This window comes from Procambarus clarkii, chromosome 69 (genome assembly GCF_040958095.1).
Source record: "Procambarus clarkii isolate CNS0578487 chromosome 69, FALCON_Pclarkii_2.0, whole genome shotgun sequence".
In the NCBI taxonomy this organism is placed as follows: Eukaryota; Metazoa; Arthropoda; class Malacostraca; order Decapoda; family Cambaridae; genus Procambarus; species Procambarus clarkii.
The window spans coordinates 19477701-19491865 of NC_091218.1; the positions used below are offsets into that span (position 1 = coordinate 19477701).

Below are 14165 nucleotides of genomic sequence, written 5' to 3' on the forward strand. Positions count from 1 at the left end.
ATCATTTCTCTCCAGGTGTTCTACCCATTTAGTTTTGATTAGCTTTTCCAATACTTTCACTATTACACTTGTCAATGATACAGGTCTATAATTGAGGGGGTCTTCCCTGCTGCCACTTTTGTAGATTGGAACTATGTTAGCCTGTTTCCACATGTCTGCTACGATTCCTGTACACAGGGATGCCTGAAAGATTAGGTGAAGTGGAATGTTGAGCTCAGATGCACATTCTCTCAGAACCCATGGCGAAACGCCATCTGGGCCAGCTGCTTTGTTCTTCCCGAGCTCCTTTAGCATATTTTCCACTTCATCTCTAGACACCTCTATCCGCTGTGTGTGTGTAATTACCTAAGTGTAATTACCTAAGTGTAGTTACAGGATGAGAGCTACGCTCGTGGTGTCCCGTCTTCCCAGCACTCTTTGTCATATAACGCTTTGAAACTACTGACGGTCTTGGCCTCCACCACCTTCTCACTTAACTTGTTCCAACCGTCTACCACTCTATTTGCGAAGGTGAATTTTCTTATATTTCTTCGGCATCTGTGTTTAGCTAGTTTAAATCTATGACCTCTTGTTCTTGAAATTCCAGGTCTCAGGAAGTCTTCCCTGTCGATTTTATCAATTCCTGTAACTATTTTGTATGTAGTGATCATATCACCTCTTTTTCTTCTGTCTTCTAGTTTTGGCATATTTAATGCTTCTAACCTCTCCTCGTAGCTCTTGCCCTTCAGTTCTGGGAGCCACTTAGTAGCATGTCTTTGCACCTTTTCCAGTTTGTTGATGTGCTTCTTAAGATATGGGCACCACACAACAGCTGCATATTCTAGCTTTGGCCTAACAAAAGTCATGAACAATTTCTTTAGAATATCGCCATCCATGTATTTAAATGCAATTCTGAAGTTAGAAAGCATAGCATAGGCTCCTTGCACAATATTCTTTATGTGGTCCTCAGGTGATAGTTTTCTATCTAGAACCACTCCTAGATCTCTTTCTTTATCAGAATTCTTTAAAGATTTCTCACATAATATATAGGTTGTGTGGGGTCTATGTTCTCCTATTCCACATTCCATAACATGACATTTATTAACATTAAATTCCATTTGCCAAGTGGTGCTCCATATACTTATTTTGTCCAGGTCTTCTTGAAGGGCATGACAGTCATCTAAATTTCTTATCCTTCCTATTATCTTAGCATCATCAGCAAACATGTTCATATAATTCTGTATACCAACTGGTAGATCATTTATGTACACAATAAACATCACTGGTGCAAGAACTGAACCCTGTGGTACTCCACTTGTGACATTTCTCCATTCTGATACATTGCCTCTGATTACTGCCCTCATTTTTCTATCAGTCAGAAAATTTTTCATCCATGATAGAAGCTTACCTGTCACCCCTCCAATATTTTCCAGTTTCCAGAACAACCTCTTATGTGGAACTCTGTCGAAAGCCTTTTTTAGGTCCAGATAGATGCAGTCAACCCAACCATCTCTTTCCTGTAATATCTCTGTGGCTCGATCATAGAAACTGAGTAAATTCGATACACAGGATCTTCCAGATCGAAAACCATACTGTCTGTCTGATATTATATCATTTCTCTCTAGGTGTTCTACCCATTTAGTTTTGATTAGTTTTTCCAATACTTTCACTATTACACTTGTCAATGATACAGGTCTATAATTGAGGGGGTCTTCCCTGCTGCCACTTTTGTAGATTGGAACTATGTTAGCCTGTTTCCACCCATCTGCTACGATTCCTGTACACAGGGATGCCTGAAAGATCAGGTGAAGTGGAATGCTGAGCTCAGATGCACATTCTCTCAGAACCCATGGTGAAACGCCATCTGGGCCAGCTGCTTTGTTCTTACCGAGCTCCTTGAGAATTTTTTCCACTTCGTCTCTAGACACCTCTATGTGTTCTATGTTGTTCTCTGGAATTCTTATTGTATCTGGTTCCCTAAAGATTTCATTTTGTACAAACACACTTTGGAACTTTTCGTTTAGTGTTTCACACATTTCCTTTTCATCTTCCGTGAATCTATTTCCCATTTTCAACCTCTGAATATTATCCTTTACCTGCAATTTGTTGTTTATGAATTTATAGAATAGACCTGGTTCTGTTTTACATTTGTCCGCAATCCCTTTTTCAAAATTTCTTTCTGCCTCTCTCCTCACTGCCGTGTAGTTGTTTCTCGCATCTTTGTATCGCTGGTATGTTTGGGGGTTCGGCCTCTTCCTGTATTGATTCCATTTTTGTGTCTTTCGGTCTCTAGCCCTCTCGCAATTTCTATTGAACCAATCCTGTTTCCTAGTTCTGCATCTCTGTTTTGGTATAAATTTTTTTGTGCCTTTATCATATATTTCACAAAACTTGCCATACATCTCATTCACTTCCTTGCCTAGCATCAAGTCTGTCCAATTATACTCACTAAAAAAATTTCTAAGGTCACCATAATGTCCTCTCCTGAAGTCTGGTTTTTCAACTGCTTCAACCTCCTTATTTTCTTCCAGCTTATAACGCATTGCATACTTTATTCCCAAAAAGACATGGTCACTTTTACCCAAGGGAGGAAGGTACTGAATGTCAAATATCTCTTCCTCCTTCCTGGTAAATATCAAATCTAGCATGGAGGGAACGTCCCCTTCCCTCATCCTCGTAGCTTGTTTAACATGTTGATACAAGAATGTTTCCAGGATGAGGTCTACAAATTTACAGGTCCAAAAATCTTCTGTTTTAGCTTCATATGCTTCCCAGTCTATGGATTTCAAGTTGAAGTCACCGACTATCAACAGTCGTGATCTATCGTTATCCGCTCTCGCTATAATCTCTCTCATTATTGTTATAAGACCTTCACGTTTACTATCTAGCTCCTCCTTTGACCATGTGCTGCTTGGCGGTGGACTATATGCATTTATCATCATTAGTTTATCATCCTCATAGCAGATCTCTAGTGCTATTATGTCAACTTCTTGTGGATTGGCAGTCATTATTTCCTTCACCTTTAGGTGTTCTTTTACCAGCACAGCAACGCCACCGCCTTTCCTAATTTTTCTGTCCCGTCTCCAAATTGAGTAGCCCCTTGGGAATACGACCTCATTTAAAATTACATCTTCAAGTTTTGTCTCCGTGAGTGCAACAATGTCTGGTGTCTGCAGCTGTATTACATCACTTAACTCCAGTATCTTCGATCTCACTCCATCTATGTTTGTGTGTGTGTGAGTGTGTGTGTGTGTGTGTGTAATTACCTAAGTGTAATTACCTAAGTGTAGTTACAGGATGAGAGCTACGCTCGTGGTGTCCCGTCTTCCCAGCACTCTTTGTCATATAACGCTTTGAAACTACTGACGGTCTTGGCCTCCACCACCTTCTCACTTAACTTGTTCCAACCGTCTACCACTCTATTTGCGAAGGTGAATTTTCTTATATTTCTTCGGCATCTGTGTTTAGCTAGTTTAAATCTATGGCCTCTTGTTCTTGAAGTTCCAGGTCTCAGGAAGTCTTCCCTGTCGATTTTATCAATTCCTGTTACTATTTTGTACGTAGTGATCATATCACCTCTTTTTCTTCTGTCTTCTAGTTTTGGCATATTTAATGCTTCTAACCTCTCCTCGTAGCTCTTGCCCTTCAGTTCTGGGAGCCACTTAGTAGCATGTCTTTGCACCTTTTCCAGTTTGTTGATGTGCTTCTTAAGATATGGGCACCACACAACAGCTGCATATTCTAGCTTTGGCCTAACAAAAGTCATGAACAATTTCTTTAGTATATCGCCATCCATGTATTTAAATGCAATTCTGAAGTTAGAAAGCATTGCATAGGCTCCTTGCACAATATTCTTAATGTGGTCCTCAGGTGATAGTTTTCTATCTAGAACCACTCCTAGATCTCTTTCTTTATCAGAATTCTTTAAAGATTTCTCACATAATATATAGGTTGTGTGGGGTCTATGTTCTCCTATTCCACATTCCATAACATGACATTTATTAACATTAAATTCCATTTGCCAAGTGGTGCTCCATATACTTATTTTGTCCAGGTCTTCTTGAAGGGCATGACAATCATCTAAATTTCTTATCCTTCCTATTATCTTAGCATCATCAGCAAACATGTTCATATAATTCTGTATACCAACTGGTAGATCATTTATGTACACAATAAACATCACTGGTGCAAGAACTGAACCCTGTGGTACTCCACTTGTGACATTTCTCCATTCCGATACATTGCCTCTGATTACTGCCCTCATTTTTCTATCAGTCAGAAAATTTTTCATCCATGATAGAAGCTTACCTGTCACCCCTCCAATATTTTCCAGTTTCCAGAACAACCTCTTATGTGGAACTCTGTCGAAAGCCTTTTTTAGGTCCAGATAGATGCAGTCAACCCAGCCATCTCTTTCCTGTAATATCTCTGTGGCCCGATCATAGAAACTGAGTAAATTCGATACACAGGATCTTCCTGATCGAAAACCATACTGTCTGTCTGATATTATATCATTTCTCTCCAGGTGTTCTACCCATTTAGTTTTGATTAGCTTTTCCAATACTTTCACTATTACACTTGTCAATGATACAGGTCTATAATTGAGGGGGTCTTCCCTGCTGCCACTTTTGTAGATTGGAACTATGTTAGCCTGTTTCCACACGTCTGCTACGATTCCTGTACACAGGGATGCCTGAAAGATCAGGTGAAGTGGAATGCTGAGCTCAGATGCACATTCTCTCAGAACCCATGGTGAAACGCCATCTGGGCCAGCTGCTTTGTTCCTCCCGAGCTCCTTTAGCATATTTTCCACTTCATCTCTAGACACCTCTATCCGCTCTATGTTGTTCTCTGGAATTCTTATTGTGTCTGGTTCTCTGAAGATTTCATTTTGTACAAACACACTTTGGAACTTTTCATTTAATGTTTCACACATTTCCCTTTCATTTTCCGTGAATCTGTTTCCCATTTTCAACCTCTGGATATTATCCTTTACCTGCAATTTGTTGTTTATGAATTTGTAGAATAGGCCCGGTTCTGTTTTACATTTATCTGCTATCCCTTTTTCAAAATTTCTTTCTGCCTCTCTCCTTACTGCTGTATAATTGTTTCTCGCATCTTTGTATCGCTGGTATGTTTGGGGGTTTGGCCTCTTCCTATACCGATTCCATTTTTGTGTCTTTTGGTCTCTTGCCCTCTCACAATTTCTGTCAAACCAATCCTGTTTTCTGGTCCTGCATCTCTGTTTTGGTATGAATGTTTGTGTGCCTTCCTCGTATATTTTTAAAAATTTGGCATACATTTCATTTACTTCCCTGCCTAGCAACAATTCTGTCCAATTACACTCATTAAAAAAATTTCGAAGTTCCCCATAGTTGCCTCTCTTTAAATCGAGTTTATCAACTGTTTCAATGTCCCCATTTTCTTCTAGATGATATCTTAAAGCATATTTAATGTCTAACAGGACGTGATCACTCTTTCCCAAGGGAGGAAGGTACTGGATGTCAAAAATCTCTTCTTCTTTCCTGGTGAATACTAGATCCAGTACTGACGGTATATCTCCTTCCCTCATTCTTGTGGCTTGCTTTATGTGTTGATACAAGAATGTCTCCAGAATGAGGTTCACAAATCTGCATGTCCAAAAGTCCTCCGTTCTTGCTTCATAGGCCTCCCAGTCTATTGCTCTAAAGTTGAAATCCCCCAGTATCAACAGTCGTGTGTGTGTGTGTGTGTGTGTGTGTGTGTGTGTGTGTGTGTGTGTGTGTGTGTGTGTGTGTGTAATTACCTAAGTGTAATTACCTAAGTGTAGTTACAGGATGAGAGCTACGCTCGTGGTGTCCCGTCTTCCCAGCACTCTTTGTCATATAACGCTTTGAAACTATTGACGGTCTTGGCCTCCACCACCTTCTCACTTAACTTGTTCCAACCTTCTACCACTCTATTTGCGAAGGTGAATTTTCTTATATTTCTTCGGCATCTGTGTTTAGCTAGTTTAAATCTATGACCTCTTGTTCTTGAAGTGCCAGGTCTCAGGAAATCTTCCCTGTCGATTTTATCAATTCCTGTTACTATTTTGTATGTAGTGATCATATCACCTCTTTTTCTTCTGTCTTCTAGTTTTGGCATGTTTAATGCTTCCAACCTCTCCTCGTAGCTCTTGCCCTTCAGTTCTGGGAGCCACTTCGTAGCATGTCTTTGCACCTTTTCCAGTTTGTTGATGTGCTTCTTAAGATATGGGCACCACACAACAACTGCATATTCTAGCTTTGGCCTAACAAAAGTCATGAACAATTTCTTTAGTATATCGCCATCCATGTATTTAAATGCAATTCTGAAGTTAGAAAGCATCGCATAGGCTCCTTGCACAATATTCTTTATGTGGTCCTCAGGTGATAGTTTTCTATCTAGAACCACCCCTAGATCTCTTTCTTTATCAGAATTCTTTAAAGATTTCTCACATAATATATAGGTTGTATGGGGTCTATGTTCTCCTATTCCACATTCCATAACATGACATTTATTAACATTAAATTCCATTTGCCAGGTGGTGCTCCATATACTTATTTTGTCCAGGTCTTCTTGAAGGGCATGACAATCATCTAAATTTCTTATCCTTCCTATTATCTTAGCATCATCAGCAAACATGTTCATATAATTCTGTATACCAACTGGTAGATCATTTATGTACACAATAAACATCACTGGTGCAAGAACTGAACCCTGTGGTACTCCACTTGTGACATTTCTCCATTCTGATACATTGCCTCTGATTACTGCCCTCATTTTTCTATCAGTCAGAAAATTTTTCATCCATGATAGAAGCTTACCTGTCACCCCTCCAATATTTTCCAGTTTCCAGAACAACCTCTTATGTGGAACTCTGTCGAAAGCCTTTTTTAGGTCCAGATAGATGCAGTCAACCCAACCATCTCTTTCCTGCAATATCTCTGTGGCTCGATCATAGAAACTGAGTAAATTCGATACACAGGATCTTCCAGATCGAAAACCATACTGTCTGTCTGATATTATATCATTTCTCTCCAGGTGTTCTACCCATTTAGTTTTGATTAGCTTTTCCAATACTTTCACTATTACACTTGTCAATGATACAGGTCTATAATTGAGGGGGTCTTCCCTGCTGCCACTTTTGTAGATTGGAACTATGTTAGCCTGTTTCCACATGTCTGCTACGATTCCTGTACACAGGGATGCCTGAAAGATTAGGTGAAGTGGAATGTTGAGCTCAGATGCACATTCTCTCAGAACCCATGGCGAAACGCCATCTGGGCCAGCTGCTTTGTTCTTCCCGAGCTCCTTTAGCATATTTTCCACTTCATCTCTAGACACCTCTATCCGCTGTGTGTGTGTAATTACCTAAGTGTAATTACCTAAGTGTAGTTACAGGATGAGAGCTACGCTCGTGGTGTCCCGTCTTCCCAGCACTCTTTGTCATATAACGCTTTGAAACTACTGACGGTCTTGGCCTCCACCACCTTCTCACTTAACTTGTTCCAACCGTCTACCACTCTATTTGCGAAGGTGAATTTTCTTATATTTCTTCGGCATCTGTGTTTAGCTAGTTTAAATCTATGACCTCTTGTTCTTGAAATTCCAGGTCTCAGGAAGTCTTCCCTGTCGATTTTATCAATTCCTGTAACTATTTTGTATGTAGTGATCATATCACCTCTTTTTCTTCTGTCTTCTAGTTTTGGCATATTTAATGCTTCTAACCTCTCCTCGTAGCTCTTGCCCTTCAGTTCTGGGAGCCACTTAGTAGCATGTCTTTGCACCTTTTCCAGTTTGTTGATGTGCTTCTTAAGATATGGGCACCACACAACAGCTGCATATTCTAGCTTTGGCCTAACAAAAGTCATGAACAATTTCTTTAGAATATCGCCATCCATGTATTTAAATGCAATTCTGAAGTTAGAAAGCATAGCATAGGCTCCTTGCACAATATTCTTTATGTGGTCCTCAGGTGATAGTTTTCTATCTAGAACCACTCCTAGATCTCTTTCTTTATCAGAATTCTTTAAAGATTTCTCACATAATATATAGGTTGTGTGGGGTCTATGTTCTCCTATTCCACATTCCATAACATGACATTTATTAACATTAAATTCCATTTGCCAAGTGGTGCTCCATATACTTATTTTGTCCAGGTCTTCTTGAAGGGCATGACAGTCATCTAAATTTCTTATCCTTCCTATTATCTTAGCATCATCAGCAAACATGTTCATATAATTCTGTATACCAACTGGTAGATCATTTATGTACACAATAAACATCACTGGTGCAAGAACTGAACCCTGTGGTACTCCACTTGTGACATTTCTCCATTCTGATACATTGCCTCTGATTACTGCCCTCATTTTTCTATCAGTCAGAAAATTTTTCATCCATGATAGAAGCTTACCTGTCACCCCTCCAATATTTTCCAGTTTCCAGAACAACCTCTTATGTGGAACTCTGTCGAAAGCCTTTTTTAGGTCCAGATAGATGCAGTCAACCCAACCATCTCTTTCCTGTAATATCTCTGTGGCTCGATCATAGAAACTGAGTAAATTCGATACACAGGATCTTCCAGATCGAAAACCATACTGTCTGTCTGATATTATATCATTTCTCTCTAGGTGTTCTACCCATTTAGTTTTGATTAGTTTTTCCAATACTTTCACTATTACACTTGTCAATGATACAGGTCTATAATTGAGGGGGTCTTCCCTGCTGCCACTTTTGTAGATTGGAACTATGTTAGCCTGTTTCCACCCGTCTGCTACGATTCCTGTACACAGGGATGCCTGAAAGATCAGGTGAAGTGGAATGCTGAGCTCAGATGCACATTCTCTCAGAACCCATGGTGAAACGCCATCTGGGCCAGCTGCTTTGTTCTTACCGAGCTCCTTGAGCATTTTTTCCACTTCGTCTCTAGACACCTCTATGTGTTCTATGTTGTTCTCTGGAATTCTTATTGTATCTGGTTCCCTAAAGATTTCATTTTGTACAAACACACTTTGGAACTTTTCGTTTAGTGTTTCACACATTTCCTTTTCATCTTCCGTGAATCTATTTCCCATTTTCAACCTCTGAATATTATCCTTTACCTGCAATTTGTTGTTTATGAATTTATAGAATAGACCTGGTTCTGTTTTACATTTGTCCGCAATCCCTTTTTCAAAATTTCTTTCTGCCTCTCTCCTCACTGCCGTGTAGTTGTTTCTCGCATCTTTGTATCGCTGGTATGTTTGGGGGTTCGGCCTCTTCCTGTATTGATTCCATTTTTGTGTCTTTCGGTCTCTAGCCCTCTCGCAATTTCTATTGAACCAATCCTGTTTCCTAGTTCTGCATCTCTGTTTTGGTATAAATTTTTTTGTGCCTTTATCATATATTTCACAAAACTTGCCATACATCTCATTCACTTCCTTGCCTAGCATCAAGTCTGTCCAATTATACTCACTAAAAAAATTTCTAAGGTCACCATAATGTCCTCTCCTGAAGTCTGGTTTTTCAACTGCTTCAACCTCCTTATTTTCTTCCAGCTTATAACGCATTGCATACTTTATTCCCAAAAAGACATGGTCACTTTTACCCAAGGGAGGAAGGTACTGAATGTCAAATATCTCTTCCTCCTTCCTGGTAAATATCAAATCTAGCATGGAGGGAACGTCCCCTTCCCTCATCCTCGTAGCTTGTTTAACATGTTGATACAAGAATGTTTCCAGGATGAGGTCTACAAATTTACAGGTCCAAAAATCTTCTGTTTTAGCTTCATATGCTTCCCAGTCTATGGATTTCAAGTTGAAGTCACCGACTATCAACAGTCGTGATCTATCGTTATCCGCTCTCGCTATAATCTCTCTCATTATTGTTATAAGACCTTCACGTTTACTATCTAGCTCCTCCTTTGACCATGTGCTGCTTGGCGGTGGACTATATGCATTTATCATCATTAGTTTATCATCCTCATAGCAGATCTCTAGTGCTATTATGTCAACTTCTTGTGGATTGGCAGTCATTATTTCCTTCACCTTTAGGTGTTCTTTTACCAGCACAGCAACGCCACCGCCTTTCCTAATTTTTCTGTCCCGTCTCCAAATTGAGTAGCCCCTTGGGAATACGACCTCATTTAAAATTACATCTTCAAGTTTTGTCTCCGTGAGTGCAACAATGTCTGGTGTCTGCAGCTGTATTACATCACTTAACTCCAGTATCTTCGATCTCACTCCATCTATGTTTGTGTGTGTGTGAGTGTGTGTGTGTAATTACCTAAGTGTAATTACCTAAGTGTAGTTACAGGATGAGAGCTACGCTCGTGGTGTCCCGTCTTCCCAGCACTCTTTGTCATATAACGCTTTGAAACTACTGACGGTCTTGGCCTCCACCACCTTCTCACTTAACTTGTTCCAACCGTCTACCACTCTATTTGCGAAGGTGAATTTTCTTATATTTCTTCGGCATCTGTGTTTAGCTAGTTTAAATCTATGGCCTCTTGTTCTTGAAGTTCCAGGTCTCAGGAAGTCTTCCCTGTCGATTTTATCAATTCCTGTTACTATTTTGTACGTAGTGATCATATCACCTCTTTTTCTTCTGTCTTCTAGTTTTGGCATATTTAATGCTTCTAACCTCTCCTCGTAGCTCTTGCCCTTCAGTTCTGGGAGCCACTTAGTAGCATGTCTTTGCACCTTTTCCAGTTTGTTGATGTGCTTCTTAAGATATGGGCACCACACAACAGCTGCATATTCTAGCTTTGGCCTAACAAAAGTCATGAACAATTTCTTTAGTATATCGCCATCCATGTATTTAAATGCAATTCTGAAGTTAGAAAGCATTGCATAGGCTCCTTGCACAATATTCTTAATGTGGTCCTCAGGTGATAGTTTTCTATCTAGAACCACTCCTAGATCTCTTTCTTTATCAGAATTCTTTAAAGATTTCTCACATAATATATAGGTTGTGTGGGGTCTATGTTCTCCTATTCCACATTCCATAACATGACATTTATTAACATTAAATTCCATTTGCCAAGTGGTGCTCCATATACTTATTTTGTCCAGGTCTTCTTGAAGGGCATGACAATCATCTAAATTTCTTATCCTTCCTATTATCTTAGCATCATCAGCAAACATGTTCATATAATTCTGTATACCAACTGGTAGATCATTTATGTACACAATAAACATCACTGGTGCAAGAACTGAACCCTGTGGTACTCCACTTGTGACATTTCTCCATTCCGATACATTGCCTCTGATTACTGCCCTCATTTTTCTATCAGTCAGAAAATTTTTCATCCATGATAGAAGCTTACCTGTCACCCCTTCAATATTTTCCAGTTTCCAGAACAACCTCTTATGTGGAACTCTGTCGAAAGCCTTTTTTAGGTCCAGATAGATGCAGTCAACCCAGCCATCTCTTTCCTGTAATATCTCTGTGGCCCGATCATAGAAACTGAGTAAATTCGATACACAGGATCTTCCTGATCGAAAACCATACTGTCTGTCTGATATTATATCATTTCTCTCCAGGTGTTCTACCCATTTAGTTTTGATTAGCTTTTCCAATACTTTCACTATTACACTTGTCAATGATACAGGTCTATAATTGAGGGGGTCTTCCCTGCTGCCACTTTTGTAGATTGGAACTATGTTAGCCTGTTTCCACACGTCTGCTACGATTCCTGTACACAGGGATGCCTGAAAGATCAGGTGAAGTGGAATGCTGAGCTCAGATGCACATTCTCTCAGAACCCATGGTGAAACGCCATCTGGGCCAGCTGCTTTGTTCCTCCCGAGCTCCTTTAGCATATTTTCCACTTCATCTCTAGACACCTCTATCCGCTCTATGTTGTTCTCTGGAATTCTTATTGTGTCTGGTTCTCTGAAGATTTCATTTTGTACAAACACACTTTGGAACTTTTCATTTAATGTTTCACACATTTCCCTTTCATTTTCCGTGAATCTATTTCCCATTTTCAACCTCTGAATATTATCCTTTACCTGCAATTTGTTGTTTATGAATTTATAGAATAGACCTGGTTCTGTTTTACATTTGTCCGCAATCCCTTTTTCAAAATTTCTTTCTGCCTCTCTCCTCACTGCCGTGTAGTTGTTTCTCGCATCTTTGTATCGCTGGTATGTTTGGGGGTTCGGCCTCTTCCTGTATTGATTCCATTTTTGTGTCTTTCGGTCTCTAGCCCTCTCGCAATTTCTATTGAACCAATCCTGTTTCCTAGTTCTGCATCTCTGTTTTGGTATAAATTTTTTTGTGCCTTTTTTTTTTTTGTGTGTGTGTGTGTGCACGAAGGGAATGGAACTATCTGGAGAAAGTGCCAAGCCATTATGACTATATAGCACTTGGAAGGGATCAGGAAAAGGATTTGGGATGGGATGAGGGGAAAAGAATGGTGCCCAACCACTTGGATGGTAAGGGACTGAATACCAACATGCATGAAGCGAGACCGTCGTTCTACCATCCAGCCCAAGTGTTTGGAATCATTGTTATAATTCTGTCAATTTTGAAGGATACCAATTGCACATCTTTTATGATATTTAATATTTTCTCAAGCTCAGGCTTAGTTCATTTTTATTATGAGAATATTTAATATAATTTAATAAGTGTTTACAACCTTCACCATATAACCTATTAGTAATTATAACAAATTATGAGGCATAAAATAAAACCAATAATGCATTTACAAAATGTTATGTAAAAGCTGACAGCCTTATGGTGAGGTAAAGCAATAGTAGAACAGGTTGGTTCGTTCTTGACTCCCCACTGGAAATTCCAGGTTCAAATACTGGTCGGGACAGAAATGGTTGGGTGTGTTTTCTATCACCTAATGGCTCTCTTCACACAGCACTAAATAAGTACCCCAGGAGTTAGTCAGCTTTTTGTGGGACTGCATCCAGGGGAGGACCTCAATATAAGCCTAACATGTACTGTATGTATAGACTGGCTGCCTGTCCCCAGACATAATGAATTACCGGTATTAACCAAACATAGACCTAATCGTAACAAAATGTTATTTTATGGTGCCACCTAATACACAGACCCACGACACAGGTGCTGGCACTCAATATCCACTTCCTGTGAGAAATTACAATCAGTGAAATACCTCAACATCCGGATTCCATCAGATAGCCAAAAGTACTCGACTTCGGACCATAATCTTGGGAAAACATTCATACGTTTTACCTGTAATACACGCAGAACTTCAGCGCAGCTTAGATAATAATAGACACACATTATAGTGAACTTACTTTAACAATATAATAACCTTTCTGTTAAAAGCAATACAAGCAGTGGCCTTAACTCTTACTGCCAGCTGTATCTGTGCCGAGGCCGTCTGTTTACATGTATAGACGACTGAATGTTGATGTTTTATTTAGGATTGAATTAACAAGTTTTGTAAACTATAGGATGTTTGTTACTAGTTTTAGACACTCTTTTGTTTATCATGAATAAATTCAACATTTATTCTAGACACGATATTTGAAAGCACGCTAAAAAAATATTAATACAAGTTGATGACCTTTTGAGAAGAATCTTGCAACCTCACTGCAAGTATCACAACATAAAAAAGAAACTTTCGACGACAGTATTCTGAATCATATCTGGTTACACAAACTTATAAACAGTTTAATAATATTAATTTTATTTTATTTACATTTCATCAATGGGGTGAGAATAGCTTGAGCTACCTCATCCCTTTGTGTGTATTTTACCTCAATAAACTTATTTCAATTTCAATTACATTTCATCTATTTCATATTTACCTAAGTTTACCTGAGTGCTAGTAACACTCTAGTGGCCTCGGTGAGGATAGGGAAGGGAAGATGAACTATCTTCTGAAATATTTCTGAAAAAACTGAAAAAATATTTGGAGAAAAAGGCCAAGCCATTAACCAGCTATATAGCACTTGGAAGGGATCAGGATGAGCATTTGGGATGGGACGGGGGGAAGGAATGGTGCCCAACCAATTGTACGGTCGGGGATTGAACGCCGACCTGCATGAAGTGAGACCGTCGCTCTACCGTCCAGCCCAAGTGATTAGGCTGGAGAAGAAGCTGGCGGCTTGTTAAAGGTCCCCACTTATCACTGAATTTGTGCGCCCCTTGAGGGACTTGAAGTAGAGGGGGGTAGAAATAGCCTAAGCTACTCTATCCCTTTGAGATGTATTTATTGC

At 39.5% G+C, this 14165-nt stretch overlaps 1 protein-coding gene across 1 annotated transcript in view; it reads right to left on the minus strand.

Moving 5' to 3' along the window:
• Positions 1-13340, minus strand: part of Adck1 (aarF domain containing kinase 1) — a 29629-nt gene extending 16289 nt beyond the window's left edge. Inside the window, exon 1 of the mRNA XM_045765098.2 lies at positions 13239-13340. The gene's annotated coding sequence lies outside the window, so the exon portion shown is untranslated. The remainder of the gene's footprint in view (positions 1-13238) is intronic.
• Between the last annotated feature and the right edge of the window lie 825 nt (positions 13341-14165).